Here is a 24,083-nt window from a genome sequence, read left to right as displayed (position 1 = left end):
TTGGGGACAAACAGCGACAAGGTTTCACCAAGGACAAAAGCTCAAGAGCTGAAGTCCTCAGGGTTGGACCTCGTTTCACAGCAGTGAGACCGTACTCATTCAACGTACAATGGTAAGGATTGAAAGGGAGGTGCTCGAGAGAGGTAGAGAAATTCTTCCTTTTCAGGTTATCTGCCAACTCTCTGGTGAATCAAGATGAGGAGGAAAATAGCCCAGGTGGTTTAGTTGTTCTACAACTGTTTGCAAGGGTTTCTCAAACCCTTCCCTGAAGCATCTGCTTTTGCTACTGTCTGATTCAGGTTTCTGGTCTAAACAGAGCGCTTGTCTGATCTGCTATGGCAGATTCCAAATTCTAAATATCATATAGCATAATCCGTAAGGACACAGCGATATCCCCTGCAAGGTGTTTATCTTCAGTGCCCTGGGCGTTTTTGTGACTTTATGTTCATCCCTTGGAGACTTCTACACTTCTTATCAGTGGAGTATTCAAGGATATATACAACTAACGAATGCCGGCCACAGCGAGCACTGAAGGCCAGTTGGTGTCTTATCTTCATCTGTAATTCTTGTATTAAAAGTGGTTATGGTCAGCGTTCCCTTTCCTTGGTAACAGTATTAAACATGTCCCTACATCTGTGTGCATGCATACCTATGTATACATGCGGGGAACAGTCTGCCACCTGCGTGTATATATATATGAACTTGTATGTGTGCCTGTGTATGGACAGACGGAGGGCAGTTTGTCTGATATATAACATGGGCAGGTGTGAATTTTCAGTTATCTGCGGAGAATATAAATGCATATGTGTAGCTGTAACGAGTTAGCACGCATAGCAGAAAGATGAATATTGCAGTATGCACTCGGGAGGAGTGGTGCACCTTGCAGCTTCAAAGGCTGCCCTGGCTAAACTGCTCGATGTCCAGAAATCAGCAGCTGATCTGCCTCCAACACTGAGCGCTCAGTTTGGAATGGGAAGGGTGAGTCTGGGGTGGGAGAGATGTTGGTTATTCATGTAACAATTTGTATTAAGTAGGCACTTTCTTGTTCATGCCTTTTGATCTTTTTAGGTACCGTAATTATGGATACAGTCTTAACAAGGATGATAAAGGGCCTCAGGGGTTATAAACTAGGAGGAGAGGTTAAGAAAATTATGTTTATATTCATTAGAACAGAAGAGATTAAGAGGGGTCATGATCAAGGTGTACAAAATCCAAAAGGTATTGAAGAAAAAATGATGCCACCAGAATATTCAAGAGAGAAACTGTGAAGACAGTGTAGGTGAAGGGCAGGTGGCATTTGGTTGTGGAACGTTGTACAAGAGTATTGCTCTCAGTGAGGAAAATAACTTATGCCGATCAGTGGGCTGTAGGAAGACAGCTTAGGACACAGATATGTTGACGGCCCAAAGTATAGAATGTGTCACGTACCTTCTTTTTGCAGAGTCTTAGCAGGTTGGGTTTGGGCAGAGGGTAATGGATTAAAAAAAGGGGTTGACCTTTTGAGCTTGTTTGGAACATAAGCTGGGATGCAAAATGTTGGGAGAGGAAAAACCCCACACTTTGATATTGAAGATGCTTTGTGCAAACTTACTAATTAAAGCAGTGCTGTAGAGCTGAGGCATTTGGGGGCTCTGCTGCACAAAGACTAGGTAATTTTGGGGGAGTAGCACAGCAAAGAAATGAGACCTCTGATGAGTTCTTTCCCATGTGTGCCCCCATTTCCCACTGCCAGGACAGCACCAGCCTCTCTGTGAGCTCTTCTAGGTAAGGGTCCCACCTCTCCGTGTCTTTCATCTGTAGCTCTTTATAGGGATGGATTCAAGATTCTCAGTGCCTGTTGGGTACCATGTTTTGCACAGTGTATATGGCTACCTCAAGTGTAGGGCAGGGGTAGACTGGTGCCTGAAATCCAAGGATGATCTAGAAGATATTTAGTCTTGCCAGTTGGTGACCCATTTCTTTAATACCTTGCTTGGAGAATAAAAAAAAAATGGGGCATGTTCAAACCTTTTACCCAGTCATACTGCACTAATGCATGTATGTATTGTTTTCATGACTGCATACAGTCCGCTTCTCAAATTTCCTTTATTAAATGATCTCTATGTGTTTCCCCAGAATTCAATTCGAGATTTAAAGCCAAAGCATTGCTAATCAATGCAACTTATAGCATTTCAATCAGTTTAGCTGAACATGAAATTAATTGCTAGCTCTTGGCTCTGTTAAGTGACTACAGTCCAAGAAGAGAAAGCAGTTATTTTTAAACTATTTTTGTTGAATTTGAAAATCTTTTGTGAAGGAGATTGCAGTGATGATTTGAGAAAATGCATTTAATCCCACCAAACTCATACTGGTTCTTGTGTTTCAGTCTAGAGTTAGCTAAAGGTGGTATAGCTGAAGAGTTTAGTCTTCAGCAATATGTGGGGATAGGTTGTTGGCTGTGTGTAGAGGATACAGGGGCTGTAGGTCTAGGAGACCTCCATCCTATCTTCTGATTATTCACACAGTGAGTAATTGCCTAAGAATATGGATATTTGCTGTGTCCCTTCTAATCACTGCATATGGTGAGGAGGGGTAAGGAGTGAAAAATTGAGATGCTTTTCATTCAGCCCTTCCCCTGTGCTATTCAATCCAGCTGTGCATCGCTTGGTGGAAGGATGGACGTTGGCATAGTAGGGTACGTCTTCTGTGCTGGGGCAGTGCACACGGGAGGCATTTTACGGCTTCTAGAGCTCCTCTGCATCCAAAGGTTGTAGCCAAGCCTCTTCTGAAGTCAATACATCTAAACCTAGTAGCAATCTTACTAAAAATGTGTCGTAAGGAACTAGCATGGCTACAGCAGGAGCTTTTCACTAATGTAAAATGGTACAAGCCTGGCAAGCAAAAGGTGTGTGGGTAAGGAGAATACCAGTTGTGCAGCCACGTAGGCTAAAATCAGAAGGACTGAGAGGCAAAGTCAGTTACAGCTATAAAGGTTATGAAATGACTTATAAAAGCACTGGAAGTACGAGGAAGGCAAAAGTCCATCAGTAAGAAAGCGAAGCAAATAAATGGACCAGACAGAGAAGACAGAAATACCAAATGCCATTATTTTGCACTGCTCTTCACAGAAAGGTTAATAATTGTGTCAGATCTATAACAGTGTTCCCTGTAACAAGGGGTTACAAGCAAAGGCAAGAACAAGATAAGGAGTATTTAGATAAGTGTGATATATTTGGGTCAGCATGGCCTTCTGAAATGTACCCACCGAATTATTTACGACTCTCAGAAGCTCATGGAGAATAGGGCAATTGTCAGAAGTCCGGGGGAAGGCAAACATAGTACCTGTCATCACAGAGGACAGTACAAGGGAAAAAGAGGCTTGTAAATACCCCAAAAGATACAGAGCAAATTATTGAACTTGCACACACCTGTGAGCAGCAAATAGTATCTAACATGCTTTATTAAGCCCAAACTAATCTAATTTCCTTCTCTGGTTGGGTGACTAATCCAAAAGAGAGGAAAGCAGAAGCACTTTGTCTTTAGCCAGGAGTCTGATACTCACTTAAGCACCATGCTCTTGTATCTGAGAGAAAGCTGAGCTCAAACCTGTAGCTTTCAAACTTTTTGATTAGTGGATCGGTAGAAGCTTTTAGCAGAGGTGCACATTCCCAGGTAGCAAGAAATTCGCTGGCCAATAACTACTAATGGCTATACACCTGACTTCAACAAAATCTTAAGAGCCGTTTATTAATATTTAACTCAAATGTCATTGGACATTTTGGCCATGGAGTGTGAGAAGGATCTGCCTTAATAATTTTCATTAGTTGCTTGGATGACGGCCCAGAAAGTACATTTCCCAAGTGTGGATGAGCCCCAATCTTTAAAAAGAAAAAACAATTGCACACAGGCAAAATAAGGAATTGCTGTCTAGGGACCACTGCTTCAGGAGAGCTCAGGGGATGTCACTGTGGACCCCCAAACTGATAGGCAGCCAACAGAAGCTGCTGTGATATGGTGGTCACAAAGGATGTAGGCAACCCTAGAGGGAAGCAACAAACCCAACACTAGCATTACTACTAGTATTAGTTTGTGGACTGCTACACTCTGAAAATGCTGCAACTTTACTGAAGAAGGGAGGTAACCTGGGGAAGTTGGAGAGAACAGTACTGGCACATTCGGGACTATTTCAAGGCAGCTGCTTAAAACAGAGTTATGGCCTCTCGTTACCAGACTCAAAGGTGTGCCAACAGGTAGAGAGCTGCCTTGATAACGGAACCAAGATTTCAAAATTTGTATGCACGAATGCATGACATGGAGGGATTTATACGCTCATAAATCCAGTTACGGTCCTGATTTAGGAAAACACTGAAGCATCTGCTTAACTTTTTCTCTGACAGGTTTTAAGTGGGTGCTAAAAGCTCTTCCCTGAATGAATTGCTTTTCTGATTCAAGACCCAATCAAACATATGCTTGTGTTAGGAAAAAGATATATGCAGTAGCATAAATTCTCTGAAGGGGAGGGGAATATGCATTAAGATATTTTTAAATGTCTATCTTTATAAATGCTTTCTCTTAATGGAAATTGCTGTATACAGCAGTATACTCTTCTTCTTTGCTCTCTCTCCACCATCCCTTTCCCCAGTGTATTTACTATGAAAGAGTTTTGCCTTGGGCAATAGCCTGTACTGCAGTGGAGTATCACATACAGAAAACTTACCTAACATCAGACGAAAATGTAATAGGTGGGTGGAGATTGGGAATCTAGAGGTAAGCCTTTAAAAAGTTGTCTTAAAGATAATTCTTTTTAAACATTCCTCAGGCTTTTGCATAAAGATTGCAGAGGAGGCATTCCAGCATCTTATAGAAGCACTGGATTTATGCTCTGTAATAAATGTATCCATAGGGTGCTGTGTTGTTGTAATGATAGTGAATGATAGTAAAATTAGGAGAATTAATAATGACCCAGCTGGAATAATTTAGCACTGTGATAACTAAACTCTAACCTAATACTCAGTGTACTCGCAGAACTATTTACAAAGCACATTGAATGCGAGAGTCTGAGGGGAATCTTCTATAGAAAACAAACTGAAACCCTAGTTGTAAACAAATGCCATAGCATGTCATTAAGAGGATTAAGTGGCTTGAAATTGATGTCTAAGGCATTTTGGTTGATTGTTGCTAAAAATACCACATGCTTGACAATTATCTTCTGTTTGCCATCCTCTCTTCTGCTAGTTGTCTGTCATGCAGTATTAGCCTTGTTTACCAGCACTGCCTTGTACCGGGTCTTTATCTGCGAGGTTTGCTACTTCATGCCAGACCTGATCTGGATTTTGCAGTCTGATGTGTTGGCACCAGTCGGTGCCAAACCATTAATACCTTAATAATAGTGAGGGAGAGGCCAGGTTCAGTAAACACTGGGCTGAAACCAAAACGGAACAGCAGAAGAGTTGTGGAGTTCGTTAAAATCAGTTTCTTCTATAGCTTTTTAAACAAAAGGCTTGGGTTTTGGTTTGAAATAAATTTTTTTCCAAGAAATGTATCTTACATTATAGTTAAAGTTTAAAAAAAATTTTGAAATTTCAGTGAAGCATTGCACAAATGAGTTTTGTGTGGAATTTAACTCATAATAGCTTTCTGAGTAATATTTCTGAGACTTTGACTTTTGGTCTAATTATATGTGTATATATATATTTTTTTTAAGTAACAAATTTTTAGAGGTAGAAAAATTTCCTCCTCTGTCCTGCTTAGTGATTCCTTGCTATTAACTCATTGGGCTGTGCTTTGTTGGGAGGAAGAAGCTGCGGATGTAATTTAGATAAGTCAAACATTTCTGAGGCAAAGCTTTAGAAGTGGTGTCATTGTATCTCAGAGAACGTTGCCACATAGATCGATTTCCGATCTGTTCAGGCTATCAGTAAAAGCCCACGGAGAAGTGTGTTGCACCAAACTCCTAGGTATAGGATAATGCAAAGCAAGAGATATGGTTGCTTCTGTGACTATTTAATGTGCGTAAGTTTGTTGTAGCCCTGAGTACAATAGGCAGGACAAACTCTGCAATTCTGATTTAAATCCGAAAATTAATGGGGAGCCTTGCAGTGATGACAGCAGCCTTTTGGTCAGGTCTTACTAGAAAGGATGCGAAGTATATGCTCTTGCAAGAGGATGAAGAGAAACTCTGTGCAAGTGGCCGTGTGGAAACCTACACATGGAGACTGAGGGTAAGACAGCCTTCACCCGCATCGCTTCTGGCTTTGTAGGTGCGGGTCTGCCTGCAGCAACCTGCCACGCAACCCCGCTGCTGTTTTGGATGTGTTTATGGAATAGCTCTAGTTTCAACCTGGTTTAATGTACTCGCCTGGAATATCACACCTTGTCATTTTTGGGGGCATTGAATTGAATTATCAAAAAAATGTGTGTCTTCAACATCACAGGTTGGATTTGGGTGTTAACAAATTCTTCTGGCTCTTGCCAGTTCTGTATCTTGTACCCCTACAGTGCTGTGTTATACTGAGCTGTTTTTCTTTTGTATTTAGAGAAAATGGGCACTGAGAGATACTAGCATGTCTGCTCCGTTGGCATAAGGATCAATGTCCTGTATAATTTTAGAAATGGCAGATGTTGGATGGACTTGTGGTCCTGGCTCATGTCTGTTTTACTGTGATGGGAGCTAACACACGGACAAAGAAACCCGAGATTTTCAATTAGAAGTTTTGGGTTTGGGTTTGGTTTTTTTTTTTTTCCCTGTATCAGTTTTATAATAAAAAAATGTATGTCCTGAATCCAGCCTCTTGGGCAGTGTGAAATACTGACAGTTGAAGCCAGATGATTTTTCCCCAAGACAGAGGTTCACACGTTCCACATTGCCGGCTCTGCCATGGGGCTGCAGGCAGCAGCAGAGGAGTTGCAGGAAAAAATTAAGGGTAGTAGAGTTTTAAACTGTGATTCAATCCATTCCTTCTCACATAAGATGAGGTGCCGAATCCACAGACCTACTGCCTCTCTTTCTTGGACACTTCTGTCCTTCCTTTGCGATACAATTACACCATGGTTGCAAGTTTTGATTGTAATCTAGACCTAATCATCCTGTTTTGAGGACACCCGCATAAATAAATATTGAACGTACTAGTTCCTGTTCCTGTGAGCGCTGTCTCAGGGTTGGCTCTCCTATTCAGTTTATCTTGTGCAATCTGCAGACCAATTATTAGTAGGCCTCAGTCAAAGAGGGCTTTCACAGAAGCACAATAGCTGACTGAACATGAGCCGGCGGCGTGCCCAGGTGGCCAAGAAGGCCAACGACATCCTGGCCAGTATCAGAAATGGCGTGGCCAGCAGGAGCAGGGAGGTGATCGTCCCCCTGTGCTCGGCGCTGGTGAGGCCGCACCTCGAGTGCTGTGTTCAGTGTCGGGCCCCTCACCACAGGGAAGACATGGAGGGGCTGGAGCGTGTCCGGAGAAGGGCAACCGAGCTGGTGAGGGGCCTGGAGCACCAGTCCTGTGAGGAGCGGCTGAGGGAGCTGGGGCTGTTTAGTCTGGAGAAGAGGAGGCTGAGGGGAGACCTGATCGCTCTCTACAACCACCTGAGAGGAGGGTGTAGCGAGGTGGGTGCTGGTCTCTTCTGTCAGGTGGGTGGAACTAGGACGAGAGGAAATGGCCTCAAGTTGTGGCAAGGAAGGTTTAGATTGGATATTAGGAAAAATTTCTTCGCCAAAAGGGTTGTCAAGCATTGGAACAGGCTGCCCAGGGAAGTGGTTGAGTCACCATCCCTGGACATGTCTAAAAGACGTGTAGATGTGGCGCTTAGGGACATGGTTTAGTGGTGGACTTGGCAGTGTTAGGTTAACGGTTGGACTTGATGATCTTAAAGGTCTTTTCCAACCTAAATGATTTTATGATTCTATATTTAAGCAACATAAGGAGGAAGAGAAGGTATCTGCTTTGTGCCGGAGTTGAAAGACATTGCCAAATGGAATTAGAATTTCTGTCTCGACAGCAATCAAAATTAGCCTTTCATCATACATTAAGGTAACACTCAAATTGTTCTGTAAGCATTAGTAGCTTAACTGTATTATTTTGAGGATGCATGCATAAATAAATATTGAATATATTAGTTATCTTGCATATGGAAATGAAGCTAAAATATTAGCGAGGATGGAGACTCCTCACTACTGGTATTGTTTCTTAACAGCCCTGTTATTCTGGCTGTGAGCTGGATTATTTTGAGCTACTGTGTTTCCCTTTTTGGTTGATTTAACCCAATGTAGTCCTGCATTCAGTAAGCATTTAAATGAGCAGGCGAGATGCAATCTTCGTAAATTATTACAGACCAGTGCAAGTCCATCACACAGCATAATGGATTTTGGGTACAGAACAGTAAAGGACCTTGCTCTGAGTCACAACTGGCATCTGTATCAAGGAAAAAAAATAAAATCTTTTGAAAATACTATATGTAACATATAGTTATAGTCATAACTGAAAGAAATGTGCTTGTATATCAGAGCAATCCATTAAACACACACAACCTGCTGAGAGATACAGCAGTATCATTCCTGTATAAATCAGTTCATAAACTCATTTTTAATTTTTTGGCAGACTTATGAAGCCAATTAGCTTGGTAATAAATATTCAGCTTTAATGGGCAAGTAAATAATTAATGTTATTGCCTTTGTAAATTTAGCTTTTCAGTTATAAATTAACATAATTAAAAGAGTAATGTTTCAGTACGCATTTTACCAGCCAAATCTAAATCAAGCAATTAAACTGTAGGTTTTCCACATCAAATGAGTTGAGTTTATAATGATACAAACTGTAGGCATAAATTTGTTTTTCATGGTCAGATTCATTACAAAAACATGAAGGAAAATATTCTGCAGTAGATGTAATCAAGTATATTATTTGAAGAACCATTAATATATACTTTAACTACTTTTTGTTGTCCTTTCACAGCAAAATAGAAAAGGGAAAGCATACTTCCCATCAATCTCTGGCACTGGGATAATTGCCTGCGTGTAATTGTAATGGCCACTGTAAAATGGTTATCGCTGGATAGTGGTTGTCACATCTCTTTGTTGGATTGCTTGCAAAAACACAATGCACGGTATGGATCTGAAAAAGATAAAAATTGCTCTGTAGTCATTAACTTAAAAAACAGTAGGCTGACTTACACCAGCTGAGAATTTGGTCATACTTTTTTCCTCCCTCTGCTTATTGCTTCATATTTTCTGTGATGTGCATGTGCCATCTTCCTATGCCGTTCTTCAAGCTTAGTGAGCAATCAGAGCAGTAATGCTTTTCTTGAGAAGAACGGATGAGTTAGTAGGAATATGTAACTACTTCTGCTCTGAATGCAGGTCAGAGCTGGCAAAATTCAGGCCTTTCAGTAGCTGTTCCAGAAGAGCAGAGCATGTGGCTGTAACTTCAGGTTGGCTCAGGAGTTCAGGAGATTGCATCAAGATTTCTGAAGTTGCTAGTGAGAGGCAGTTAAGGGGCATCTGAAACCACATGGCTTCTGAAACTTAGAAGCTTCAGGGACATCAGACTGTATGAACTTAGGCCTTTCTGATTTTTTATTTATTGGGAATTTCACCGGGCATTTCAATTTCTTTGAATGGTGTCAGTTTGTGACTTTTAAAATACTTTTCTTTAGAAACAGAAAGAACCCAGAAGCAGTGACTCTAACATGCACGTATAGACACGCACATGCTCACACACTCATGAAAACTTGAAGTCTGAAAATTTGTCTTGAGTCAAAGAAGCGCCAAAAGCCCCCACTGAAACCCAGAGCTATAGACATTTCTAGACTTGCAGCCTTCACAGATTATAATCTATCATGGGTTGAGCAGTCTATAGCTCTTCAAAATGTTTCTAAGAGCAGCTTTTTGCAAACCGCCAAAGGTTTGCAGATTTGTAATGAGAAGAGTTTCTTGATACACAGGCTTGCCCACATCCAAACCTGTTCATTGACATTTCTACAAGCTGTGATTTCATAGTCATTTTGTGTCCCAGAACCCAGTGGGCAAATTTATCACTGGCAAAAGCCCACTGAAGTCAATGCAGTTACACCAGAGATAAATTCAGGTCAATGAACTTTATTTTAGTGGTGTTCAAAATGTTTGCAGTGCCATGCAGATAGATAGCTGTAGGCTTTTTTGCAGTATCCAATTGTTTAAGGGTGAGCAGACTGAAAAAAATTTACCCTTGAGATAAATTTGTGCTAATTGACTTAAAATACATGCAGAACTGCAGTAGAGTTTTGACAATATTATTATTTGGGGTTTTAGAAGGACTTTAGAAAGAGGCAAAGCACACTAAACTCTCATGCATGATTTCTGTGGGATCATATTTCTGAAGAGATTTTAATTGAACACAATTACTTGCTGGCATAATGAACTATGGGTGGAAGAGAGTTTGGGGATCCAACCACCTGATGGCACAGCCAGTTATCTTGTAAGCACTGTTAATTCGATATGTAAATGTTCATCTGTAGAAGTAAAAAAATTTTATCAGTGATAAGGCCAATTTCTGTCTCAAGTGCTCCCCTGTTATGAATAGTTTTCATCTGTATTTCATTATTATACTTTGGTCATGTCTAGATTTAGATGAGGTTCAGGTGCATTGTATGATTTCTTTGCAGACGGTGGCTAAATGAGTCTCTTCATCTCATGCCAACCTCTGCCTGGACTTAGTGATGTATTTGTGGCTGGGGTCTACTAATCATGGACCTCAAATGGAGTCAGCAGTCTTGAGCTATGTCTGAAGAGAATTCAGCCTATTTCATAACAAAGTTATTCTAAATTCCCTTACATTTGATAGCCTACTTTTAGATGCTTTGGTTTTCAGCACAATCGAAAGATTGCTCTGAGACTACTGAGCACCTAAAGAGATTGAAGGCAGTTCAGATACTTGCTGTTCAGGCTGGCTCTGCCGTGCAGCCTGCTGAGTGCTATATTTCTGCTCCATTCGTTAGGATTTACAGTGCGCCGAGGAAGCCAGCCTTTACCGACTGAAAGACTGTGACACTGCCTTATTTTATGGGTGAACGAGAGTATTTCAGATAGTTTTGTGACTTGTTAGAAAAGTCCATCTAACCTTCTCTCTCTGAGAGCAGACAGCAGGAGGTGTTTACATGGGTGAACTCAAGATCGTTCTCACGTGGAGTCTGAGGCACGGATGCCTTGTGCGTCCATGTTGGATTGCTCATTGCTTTGCACTCATTATTGAAGGTTTTCTGTAGTTCAGTGTGTAAGACTAGATGGCCTGGTCCAGAAAGCGTAGATTGGAGCAGTACGTGCACTTGGAAAGGGGAGAAGACATTAAGGGATTCTTGATTTGCAATTGCAAATATGTTGATGGCTGTATACCAAAAGGCCACCTTCTGGGGCTTTCATGTGCTCCTGTTTCTGTATGGTCCTTTTTAACTTGCATGAACTTTCTCCAAACTCCTGACACTTCTCCTGGAAAGCTCCGACATCCTCCTGCAGCCCCAGGTCTGGTCTGGCCTCTTCTTGGCTCTCCAGTGCACTCACCCAGCCCTTACAGTCCTCGTAAGCTGATGCAGGCATCCGTTCACCCTCGCCTCCTCCCCGATGCTCTGCCAGCCCTCTGCATGCCCTCTTCTGTATCCTCCCGGCTCTGTCCTTTTTGTACCGGTGGCTGAAATTAAACCACTTAAAAGCCTGGTAAATCTCTAGAGCCTTTATGCTGGTTTCCAGCTCAAGTTGGGTTTTTTTCTTCAAATATACGATCCACATAGGAAAAGCTACATTTCAGAAGTTAGGTTGGTGTTTTTCAAGTGTCAGTGAATTTGATGTACTTTTCAGTCTAATGTATCAGATCTGTGCACTGAGTGAGGCTGCCTTTGTGTGTCATTTATAGACTTGGTTGACTCTTACCTTTCCCCTGGCTTGTAACAGTATAAAACTACAGCAACAGATGGGAATTCCAGAGTGACAGCACATTGTATACAACTAATTTATATGACAAAACTTTTCAAAGTTTGAAAAGTGACTAAACCCAATTGTTTTTCCTAATATAACTAAATTTGGCTTAAAGCATCAAAGGAGAATCACATTTTAGACTCTCAGGAAATGCATCAGAGTTTGATGCTATGTGTGGCTTTTAAAATCAAAACATTGAGAATAATAATCTGAATTTATAATGAAAAAACCCTGCTCGGATTCTGGCTTGACAACTGACTGACAGCAGTGTGTCCTCCAGGTGCCACAGAATCCAATATACTTGTATTTTCTCTAACATTTGGTATACCAGCTTATCCCAATATGTTCCACAGAGATAAACAATAAAGTAACAGAGTTAAATAAAAAACTTTAGAGATAAGCAACTTCAGCAAAGGACGAAAGGTTTGCTTAGCAATGACATTTAACAGTAGATGGAGATATGCATTTACTTATTCATTTTCTAACAGAAAGCGGGTTAGAAATGGCAGTAACACAAAGCAGAGTATCTCTGAAGAGTGACAGATTAGGGCAGCAAAAATAATTGTTTCTTATGACCAGTCTTAATGCAGGCCAGTAATGAATCTCACCAATTCCAGTGAGAGCAGAGTGAGGCCAGTGCCAGAACTGTTGGGAAATTTCATCTGAAGTATTAAAAAGAGAGAGTCCCTGAACAAAAATAAATTTTAAAAAGGGGGGGGGGGGGCAAAAGGAAGGTGAAAACGTGTCTGAAGGAGATACAGAGAAGTCAGTTTTGGATGGCAAAATACAAATGCACTGAGTTCAAATGAAATTAAAGTTAAGAGCGGTCAAGATAATACCTTTGATACAGAGAAAGAGAAGTACAGTATGTTTATAAAAAGCTTATGCTTTCATGTCCTGATCCTGTAATATGATCCACTTATGTGCTATCAGCTGTGGTAAAGACATCCAAATATATTTGAACCTTCTAGTAATAAACAGCATTCTTCATCCTGGAATGTACCTGAATTACAGAATACAGAAAATATATCCCAGAAGACTCTCAGTGCACTAAATTTGGGCACATAGAAGTTTATCTTGGAATGGATCCAAAAATAATGTTTTTCCCCGGTTAACATAATTTATTCTACATTGTTGCATATGTTGACGAATTTTGTTTCCCTTGAGTCAGTTGGGGTTTTCGCAGCACATCCCACCTCGGTGATGCTGTGGTTGTAGAGTGGAGCCCTCACCCTTGTAACACCCTGGCAGAGGTGTGTGGTTGTGTGAGCCACAGGAGGAGAGGGGCGGCTGGAAAGGAGATAATCTGTCCCAATTTTTGCAAAAAGTCTGTCCCTGGATCAGTGAAAAAGGGGATAAAGAAAGAGGATAAGGGAAAAGAAAGACGCTGACTTTGCCTTACGAATGAATTAAGGACTCTGCCATCCTAAATTTGGAAATGAAGCCTTTTAGCAAGCTGGGAAACAAGTTATTGCTGGTACAATGCACTTTGGGCTGGAGAAACATGCTTCAAATTTGCTATGAATAGTCCTGATGGAGCCAGTTACACCACACTCAACATGGAAGTAAGGCTTGCGGTTTAACTGTGATACTAAGATGAGTGACATGATTGTTCTCTAGTTAAATTCCCATTTTAAGTTAGAGAAAGAGGAAATCCAGTTAGATATTGTCATATCAGCAAAGGTTGTATCACACAGCTGCCTCTGATATAAACCTGTCAGCTCTTGTTTAGAAGAAGAACTGGGGTTATTTCATTACTCAATTATTTTGAAGATCTCACCAGTTAAGTGCAAGCTGTTTGATACCCATTCTTTCCTAAATCCAGAAAGTCAGTTAAACATTGTTTTTTTTTTTCCACAAATGTGCCTCCAACCCTTTGAAAGCATTATTTGACAAGGACATATGCATTGCTATAACTTTATCATTGCTTTCAATTGAACTGACAGAAGAAACAATAATCTCATGAAAGAGCTTCAGCACAAGGGCAGATGTAAACGTCTGAATCTAAGGAGCCCAAGAGATCTTATTTTATAGTGTAACCAGAATGTAGTAGGAGGAGGAGTAATAATAATAAAAAAACTTAATAGTATAATGCAGTGTTAGCAGCTAGACAGTTAGACAGTAGCCTGCAACTTAATGCTTTTGAACTTAAGAAGCAGCCTTCGTTAATGTAAGCTCCTTTCTTCAGCAGGCATGTTTTATTTCAAATTGGAAGTATTTCCACTGCATTTCTTGGATTTCATTTTCATAAATTATTTACTCATATGCAACAGCAGCAAGACTTGTGCAGTGTCTTAGCATCTTCTAACCCAGCAAGATATTAATCATGCTTTTGAACCTTGTAATGTAACATTAATACTATTATGATGGGAATAGTTCATACAACAAGCATGGTTAACCACTGCTCTTATTTCCTTTTTCCTGGGTACCCTTAGTTTGCACTTGCATGACAAAAACCAGTGCTGATCTTCGGCAACATCATGGTATTCCATTATATTCACCTCAGTGGATGTGTTCTTCATTTTATTATTGCCTGCATTCTTTAATTGAGTTAATTTCCCGAGGAACTCCATCACACCACTAACCTCCACCAAATTTCCTAATCATGGATGTTATCACTTGAATTGCAGTTCTGCTATTTTACTATTTGTTTTGTTGGCAGGGAAGGAAAAGAAAGCCTCAAAACAGCTGAGTGCCGGTAGTGCTGGCGACTTCTGTTTTATTTATGTTTTGTACTGAGACATTGTGAATGATAAAGTATGTCTGGGACACGGCTGTGGGCAATGCTCTAAGTGTTATAGTTGGAAAGGTGCCAAAGTTGCATTGCTACCAATTTTTTACCATTAGCCTTCTGGAAGGAGGGATTCAAAGCCTCATTTTATTCCCTTCTTCACCAGTGTCACCTTTACACTAAATTAATGTGAGATCTTTACCAGAGATGGAGCTGACAGGATGAGCTGTTGATCCTACAGCTTCCTTGATGCAGCAGGAGCAGAGGAACAAATCCTATAAAATGTAGAAGCCGGCTTCTCTTGGGACTTGAGCTGTGAGGAGTCAGGAGCATCCTTTGAGATAAGTGAATACCCTTGCTTTCGGCCGAAGCTAGTGAGGTGGGATTGCATTAAGCCGTGCTGTCCTGAAGCTCAGTAGAAAACAGTGAGCTCGATCCTGAGGATATGGCAAAATGCAGCAGTTGTTGCCTGCTCAGCTGTATGGGGACTAATGTCCAAGGCTGTAATTAGAAGTTATACCTGCTAATGAATTGGTATAATCCCCTGCTGTGTTCAGAGTCTGCTGTGGGATCTTTTTCCCTGCACTTACAGAGGAAGTTGACCTTGTTAAATACTTAGCAATAAAAATGTGTTTTCCCTTGCCTGGTTCACAGCGTTTCTTCTGGCTCTACCAGTAGAGCTCCTCTGTATTAGTCAACCATGTTTACCCAAGTTTAGTTATAAGGAATGAGGGAAGTTACGAGACTATATATGAACATGTTACATATACCTGAGTGTGTTGTACATGTCTGCATGGATGCACACACATACGGAGTTTTGATTTCTTAATGGTGACACTAGCAGTAAAAAAAAAAAAGAAATTTAATATTTAAGCAAGGAGATATGGTTTCAATTATTTTTAAGTCACCAGAATCTTTAAATATTTCATCTTTTCTATGCCCAACTAATTTCTTCAATTGCAGTTAGGTAGATTGTAACTAATTTTTGATGAGACAAACTAATAACTAATTTGAGTATCTACTGTACTGTAGTATTTGCTTTCAAGTATGTCGTTCAGCTTCTAGATACCTCTTTTTGCCCTATCTAAAGTTGCAAATGCTCACCAATATTGCCATATCTAGCTACAAGGCCCAAGCTGCACCTTAAGCTATATGACACCCAAATATAAGGATGACCATGCTGGGTCAGATAAGGGTCCACCCGGATCCTCTTCTCACCCTGACAGTGATCAATAGCTGATGCCTAAAGAAAAGCATGAGAACAGGGCAAAGGGATAGCAAGGCTTCCTGTGAGTCTCCTAGCTTTCATTGATTTGTGGTCTGGGAACATCTCAAGATAGAAGTGGTGTCTTCAAATTTGATATTTGATCTGATTTGTTGCGTCTAATGTATATAGTTATTTTGTATAATTAATGCTTTCTGTCCGTAAAGGACTGAGACTCCTCTAAGGGAAATACTCTCTTTTTACTGGAAAAATGTCTTTGTCTGCCTTTTCTGATTAATGAGCACATCTATATGCCTGCTTTTGTGACTTGAAGACTGATCTGATATCGCTTAATTAGGTTAACTTAGGAATGCACCTGAACATTCAGTCCAGGGCTCCAGAAACTGAATGTAAAAATATCTGAAGTTGTGGGACAGTGAAAGTAGTTCGTAGTTTGTTGGCAGTTACCTCCACACTTCTGGTCAAAGAAGAATGGGGGGAGCACAAAATTTTAGAGCCAAAACTAACTGAAATTGTGGGATTTCTAATACATGGGGCATTTCTGTAAGTTCAGACTTGGTTTTGTTTCAGATAGTAGCAGTGCCAGTTCCTACAGCAGCTGCAGACTGAAATAAATGGGTTTTTTTATTGGGGATGCTGGTGTCTATCTCACTCTGCAGCTGTGGAATGGTCCTGGGGCTCTGGCCTTGGGCAGTGGCTCCGGCAGACCACCATCAGCCCGGGCTTTTCCAGCCCTCAAGGCGGCTGCTCACTAGAGCTGCCCAAAGTCAAGGAGGTCCGAGGAGCATCTCAGGAGCTGTGTGATGGGCTCTCCAGGTTCCTTTACTCTGAGAGGGAAACCAGTTGCCTGCTAGGACACTGACTGCTAAGTCAGTAGTGGCTTACTGAATGGGAAGGCATTTTTCTGCAAAATCATGCAGGTTTGGGAAATAGGACTGGCATACGTTCTTTGGTTTTTTTTTTCTTTTTTCCCCTGGAAGGTTCTGAGCCAGCACAAATTATATCTCATGTTTCCTTGCATTATTTTTTAGTAGCCTTTTACCTTACTATATAGCTGACTAGGAATGGTTCCTGGCCTGCCTCCCTCACTCTGTATTAGTGTGATGCATATCATCAGAGTGTGGAGGAAGCATCTTGCATTCAAGCTGGAGCATCTGCACCTTGCTGCTTGTGGGGATCCTGGCCACAGATTTCATTTTGTTATGTTGCACTCTCGTGTATCAGAGAGGTGGGAATGGTGCACGGTCATTGCAGATGACACCAAGCTGAGTGGTGCGGTTGACACACCTGAGGGATGGGATGCCATCCAGAGGGACCTGGACAAGCTCGAGAAGTGGGCCCGTGTGAACCTCATGAGGTTCAACAAGGCCAAGTGCAAGGTCCTGCACACGGGTCGGGGCAACCCCCAGTACCAATACAGGCTGGTGGATGAAGGGATTGAGAGCAGCCCTGCTGAGAAGGACTTGGGGGTGCTGGTGGATGAAAAGCTGGACATGAGCTGGCAATGTGCACTCGCAGCCCAGAAAGTCAACTGTATCCTGGGCTGAATCAAGAGAAGCATGGCCAGCAGGGGCGAGGGAGGTGATTCTGCCACTCTGCTCCGCTCTCGTGAGACCCCACCTGCAGTTCTGCGTCCAGCTCTGGGGTCCTCAGCACAGGAGAGACAGGGACCTGTTGGAGTGAGTCCAGAGGAGGGCCACAAAAACGATCAGAGGGCTGGAGCACCTCTCCTGTGAGGAAAGGCTGAGAGAGTTGGGGTTGTTCAGCCTGGAGAAGAGAAGGCTCCAGGGAGACCTTATTGCAGCCTTTCAGTACTTAAAGGGGGCCTATAAGAAAGATGGGGACAAACTTTTTAGCAGGGCCTGTAGCAATAGGACAAGGGGTAATGGTTTTAAATGAAAAGAGGGTAGATTTAGACTAACTATAAGGAAGAAATTTTTCCTGATGAGGGTGGTGAAACACTGGAACAGGTTGCCCAGAAAGATAGTAGATGCCCCATCCTTGGAAACGTTCAAGGCCAGGTTGGACAGGGCACTGAGCAACCTGATCTAGTTGAAGATGTCCCTGCTCATTGCAGGGGGCTTGGACTAGATGACCTTTAAAGGTCCTTTCTAGCCCAAACTATCCTGTGATTCCATGATTCCATTTTGTCATGACCAAAGTTGTTTTCCCCTCCATGTCCACACCTCCTGTTACTTCCCATCCTCCCACATTACTGCATGTTTGCAGTACTCTGCCTTTTCAGTCTGCATCAGGCAACTGCTTGGCAGCAACATTTTCCAGCTCACTTCTGCTGTGCTCTCATTACTGTAATGGTAGTACTTGCGAGTGAGGGAAGTTTTTTTGGGGGTTTTTTTTTTTTTTTTTTTTTTTTTTGTCTTTGACAAGAGCTAGAAGTGCATGCTTCTGCCTGTACTGTAATTTATGATCCACCCAGCAGTGCAGGAATTCAGATGGGACAGAAACTCTATGTGCATGCATAGCAGCGTATTAAGGCAACGTGCCAACTTCTTACCGAAGAGATTTGCTTCCGATGAGCATTGGCAGGCTGCACTAAATAGAGCTTTCAAAAACACATCTTTTCCAACCTGAGACCAGGCTCCTGCACTTAGCTTGCAGTGATGATCTAGTCCTATTATTGTTAATTCTACTTCTTAACTCAGCTGATGCTATAGTTAATGCACAAAAATGTAGCACTGATTTTCTTTGTGACAATTTTGCATTACAATTTACAAGCAAAAATTAAAAAGTACTTGTAACTGTGGTCTCCAGAGATAGAAATCCCTTAAAAGCAGTAGAATTAGGTCTTGCTGCTACCTGCAGATCAAACTACTGCAACATCATCCATTTCTATACCCATAAGTCATTCAGCAGCCATTTCGGTTGGCAGTCTGATTTTTTGTGGTTAGCCTGGAAGAGGACAGGAACTGTGAAGGTCCACTTTTGTCCTTCATGTCTGAATTCAGGAGAGGCAGAAGGTCTGAAAATGTGTACCAAGAAATGCAGGGCTGGGCTCTGGCACTCTGACTGCTGTTGTGGCTATCTCACAAGATTGTCCACTTGTAGAGCCTTTAGGTGTGGTATGTAACATAAACCACATATACAAGGTCCAGTGAAGTAATTAGTGCTAAATGAAGTGAATATATTTGATTGTTCTGATCTGTGTGACAGTGCTTGCTATGTGGACTTTTGGTAAAAATTATATATATATATATATGTAAAAAGACAGTATGATGCTAACTTTCAGTATGGACAGATTTACATGCTGATTAGTGAAATCTTCCTTCTTGCAAGCCGAGAAGCTAATGGGTTTTCCAGATAGCTGTAACCTGTTCATGGGGTAATGATTTTTTGTGAAGATGTAATGGGATTTTGTGGTATTTCGAGCTGCCACAGGCTTTCTCCTGTGTAGGACACCTCTAAGGAATAAATGTGTCTGTATATCTTTTTTTTTTTTTTTTTTCTCTTTTTGCATTTCTAGGCAAAGTTAGAGTATGTTCATGGCTGCTCTGTTGAGCTAATGTTAGAAAAGTATCTCTGAGCCCAGTTTAAGGACACAAACCACCTAGCGTGTATGTATCCGACCTAGGGAGTTTGGATCCTGTTCTTTGCTGAGTCCTCGCCTGCGGCGTGCTGCTCTGCCTGGCTTTGCTTCGCCAGGCTGTGTTGTCTGGGTGGGGGAAGGATGGTCCTTTGAGTGTTTCCCCTTATGCCAGGGATTAGGGATGATTAATGCAATGACAGTGATGAACATTTGAATTTCTCGGTCCTTCTTTAAGGTTTTTGGTTGCTGGCAGTGTTGCTGCCAGGCGGTCGTCTCCATCGCTGTCTTCTTACCTGGGTGTCCGCAGTGAGGCCCCCATGTCCGTGTTCAGTGCCAGGGTCCAACCTCCTGGAAACATTGAGCACATCTAGCAGTGATAGCGAGGGAGAAAACATGGTGATGCTGAGCCCCTACCCTCCCAGAAAAGCTCGAGCCATTTACCTGTCTCTGACAATTGCTTTGGAGGCTGACCTTTGGAAATCTGTATGCTGCACCTTGGGCTGAGAGTCGCTGCTTCCCATCAGCTGTGAGGTCCTAACGTGATTGCTTGTTTAGGAGCTTTGAATTCCTTGAGCAAGAGCCATTTTAACAGTGCAAAGTATTAAGACTGAGGTGATATCTCTGCTTTTAATATGAAAGTCCTGTTATTCTGCAGAAATGCCATAATGAATTAATATATTCCCTATTGAGAAGTGTATTATTTATTTTCTTATTATAATATCGAACTGGAATAAAAAGCAGCTGGACTGGCATTTGTTTCCTGGTGTAGGGACACTATTAAAGGACTGTAAAGCAAGAATAGCTTTGCACCGCAATTCTTGAATTCAAAGATTGCCCTCCAAAGGTGCCACGCATGATGGATTGTCACAGACTCTTTGTCCTGCCTTGACATTTCATTCCTATCTGATGTTGTCTTATGTTCTGCTCTGAATCTGCCAAACAAGTGATCCTAGAATTTAATGCCCCACCTTCTTCTCTTTCCTTTTTCTGAACAGCATCTTTTGCAGCTGAGGCTCTGAAATACTGGAGGACACTGCATCTTCCTCAGGGACACGGACAAGGGAGAGCTGGAGCCTCTGGGGAGCTCAGAAAGGAATTGTAGTTGGTGGTCGCCTGAGGAGCTTACCTTCATACCAATGTTGCTCTGAAACGAGTTGTGTTCAACATTCAGGTTTGGTAAGGTATGTTATTTTCCCTCTGCTCTTGTCTTTTTGCTCTTTTCTGAATATCTATATATGGGGGAAAATAGAAAATTAGCAGCCTTCGTGTTTATTGCTCTATATGTGCCATGCTCATACTGCCTACATAAATAACCTTTGCTCTCCCTGAATTTGGAGAGCATTCATCAAGAGTAAAGCATTTTTGAAGTCTTGGGCTTGAGGGCTGCGTGTTTATGTCAAGTGCTTTATTGAACAAAATGCTTGCTGGTGGTTGTGTTTTGCTGTTGGTGATGTATACTTGGTGATAAGCATCCACATTTTGAAATCCCACTTGTTGTGTTTCACTAATGTCTGCCGTTCAGAGGGTCAGAGATGAAAAAAAATAAATGATGCTGAAGTAGCCCATTTGTAATAACAGCCCTGTACTTTCCTTTGTGCTTTGTATATTCTTGTTGTTTGCCAAGGACAGAATAATACCAATTTCTTGGATAATCATATGTGCCCCCTTTGTTGTGTAGCAGTTAAAATTTTTGCATATGTGGACGTTCTCATATACACGCAAACATTGCCTTGGTTATGCTGTAACTGTAGCAAGGCAATATGCAACTATCTTTTAATGAGAAATTGAGGGCCAGAACTTAAGGAATGTATTGTGGACAAAGCTTGTGCTATAGAAGCATTTAGAGTAATAGAGCCTCTGATTCTACAGCTTCTTTTATCGAGGCCAAGTTATTTCTGTGAAGGCAAAGTTTGCTGATAAAAAACCCTCAAATTTAAAGTGTTGGTTCCCAGATCTTGGTAGAATGGTATCAGATAATGCTACTCTTTTTCATTTAACACGTGGGTATTGACTACTCTTATATGACTGAACCAGCGGTATAGTCTTGTTGAGAAAAGTATAGAAGCAATATAACACCTGCACTTGCTGTTACGTGGAGGGGAAATCAAGACTTTTAAGTCTCTAAGAAAACACGAGGCATCCAGGTGAGTGTGCGTTCATTCTCCTGCTTTTGAACTGGTTGCACCAGTAATGTTACCTCTGGAAATTGTAGGCTCAAACTCTCATGTTTCAGCAGAGCTCTGCTGGTCTGGAGACTGCCTATCTCCAGCGATTGCAGAAAAAAGTTGATGGGAATAGCTTAAATTAGGTACTTAACTTTTAAATGTTGAGGGTCGAGAAAGAGCTGTTCCAGCCACATCATATGCTATTAATTTGTACAGGTGTTTCAAGAAAACAACACTGTTGTCAGGGAGGAGAGGTTCCCATCATTAAAACCACTGCACTGCTTGCTCTGTTTGTCTGTCTGCTCCGGTGGCACCTGGTTTCTAGAAGAGGAGGTTGTTAAATATTGCTCATGCTTTTGTTACCATCTCCACTTTTGTTTATTTCTAAGCTGCTGCTCTTGTGATTATAATACCTGAAGGGGAAGGCTGTAGGAGAGGTATTTCATAATCAAGAGGGCTTCTTGACTTTTGCAGAGAAATATTTTGCACTACTATAATGTAGAAATCACAGCAATTTGTTTATTCCCTGTTTCTGTGTGAGATTTGTAGGTGAAAGTGTAAATCTTTCTTGCAATGAGCATGTGTGTTTTGCTGGGTATGCAGGGTGCCCCAGGGCGTGCAAGGATCTGCACCAGAGCTATTGGTTGCTGGTGTGACCGTGGTGCTGACCCTTGGGCAGGATGGTGGTGAGATGAGCTCCCCACATCCCTCCCACCTGAGTCGGGCCACCTCTCAGTCTAAGGTTCACATCTCAGACTGCAGCATGAGTAGTACTCCAATGCAGAGGTTGTGCAGGACTTTGCAGAACCTCACAGTTTCCGAGGACAAAGAGCATTTACCATACAATTGATTTCTGCAAAGCTATTATTCAGGCATTAAACTCTAGGTTGGACTTTGGTCATATTTTTGCCTTTTACTTTGTGACCGTCCGATCTAAAAACTTGATTCTTATTTAAGGAAAGCTCACATTTATGGAAACTTGATCTTGAAGAAGAGTATTGCAGATTGAGAAGATTGTGCTAAAGTTTAAAGAGTTGGCAACACTGCTGTTGTTCATTCAAGTAGCTGAGACCCTTTTTAATCCTTTCTCTTCATCCTGGGGGCTCACGCGAACTTACCAGAATAATTGAGTACAATCAACTTTATCTGTTCCTGTGAGACCCTTGTAAGACAGAAATGCTACTTATCCCCATTTTACAGACGGTAAATAAGGAACAGTCACTTCTAGGTCACTGTTAAGCAGTAAACATCTGTCCCTGATTTGCATGCAATCACAAGTGCAATAGGTGCATCGAATAGAGCCTTGGTTGAGCAGCTGAGTCTATAGGGCAAAGCATGAGATTTGGATGTGGATCTGTTTGAGGTCACTGCTCTGATCTAAGCCAGTTTCTTCCATGTGTCCTGCCCTCACAAGTAGAGGAGTTTTTAATTAAGTGATTACAGTAGGACCAGATGACATCAGGACCCACATTTGCTCCATATCTCTGCTGGAAATGGCAACATATGTCCAAATAATGCTAGCTGAACTCATTCATCTTTGCGGCAGAATGTTGTTTGTGCATGCGAGACAAGCAGATTCCCTTTTAGCAGCATTTATGCAATTGTGGTGATGGTAATCTTATTGTGTAAGGAATATTTTAAATGGATCTCTAGATAACATGCAGGGTAATATTTTTTTCTTAAATTGCTCATTTTTTAGATTAGTAGAATCCGGTTAGTAAAATGCTCTGTTCTGCTGAAAAAGCAAATTTAATAAATATGTAAGAAAAATTTTAAGTAGCCATTAAACATAGTTAATAAATTTTATCTTGCAAGTAGAATTGGAAAATACCCTGTTCATTTAATGTGTTTTATGGGTCTCATAGCAATTAATTGTCTTCATTACATGGATATAAATCATCAATGTAATTCACCTTTTTCAGATGAATTGCTTTGGAAGTTTTCCCTTTGCTTTGTTTAGGCTGTAATATTATTTCTCTTTTTTAAAAGTTGAATCTCAACATCACATTTTTTACCGTTCCCAAATGTTCTGTAAATCAGCTCAAGTTAACAAAATCTCTTTGCATTACAGGACAGCACAGTAGTGTTGCAGCTGTGATGGTCTGATACAGGTGAAGCAGAGAGCTTGCGTATTTAAGCTGTGCTTGACCTATAGCAGAGCAGTGGGCAGGTGTCCTTTTCTCACTCCCTGTATTATGTGGTCTGATAAAAAGTTATTATTTCTCTCTTCAAATCTGTCTTACTTCTTATGTGATTTCATTTATTAAATCAGAAACAAAAACTGATTTTATGTGCCTGTGGGTTTGGATGTCAAAGTAAGACCTTAATGCAACTTTCTTATGACTTGATGAGGGGTGCAGGTCTACTGGCTGTGTCTGAAAATGTGTCAATAAAATCGTCCTCCTACGTTACTGAAGGAAAAGTTCAGTTGGAGCGTCACGGGATGTCTGCTTGAATTCCCAAAGTTAAATTCAAAGCTTTGTTTTGAATAAAGTCTTTATTCT

General features: G+C 41.4%; 1 protein-coding gene across 5 annotated transcripts in view; it reads left to right on the top strand.

Moving 5' to 3' along the window:
* SGCD (sarcoglycan delta) overlaps window positions 1-24,083 on the top strand; it is a 352,116-nt gene that overhangs the window by 115,532 nt on the left and 212,501 nt on the right. For all 5 annotated transcript variants that reach the window (XM_029997981.1, XM_029997977.1, XM_029997979.1 and 2 more), the window contains exon 2: window positions 20,410-20,595. The gene's annotated coding sequence lies outside the window, so the exon portion shown is untranslated. The remainder of the gene's footprint in view (window positions 1-20,409; window positions 20,596-24,083) is intronic.

This window comes from Aquila chrysaetos, chromosome 22 (genome assembly GCF_900496995.4).
Source record: "Aquila chrysaetos chrysaetos chromosome 22, bAquChr1.4, whole genome shotgun sequence".
Lineage (NCBI taxonomy): Eukaryota > Metazoa > Chordata > Aves > Accipitriformes > Accipitridae > Aquila > Aquila chrysaetos.
The sequence above is the reverse complement of the archived record's forward strand: the minus strand, read 5'-3'. Positions and strand labels throughout refer to the sequence as shown.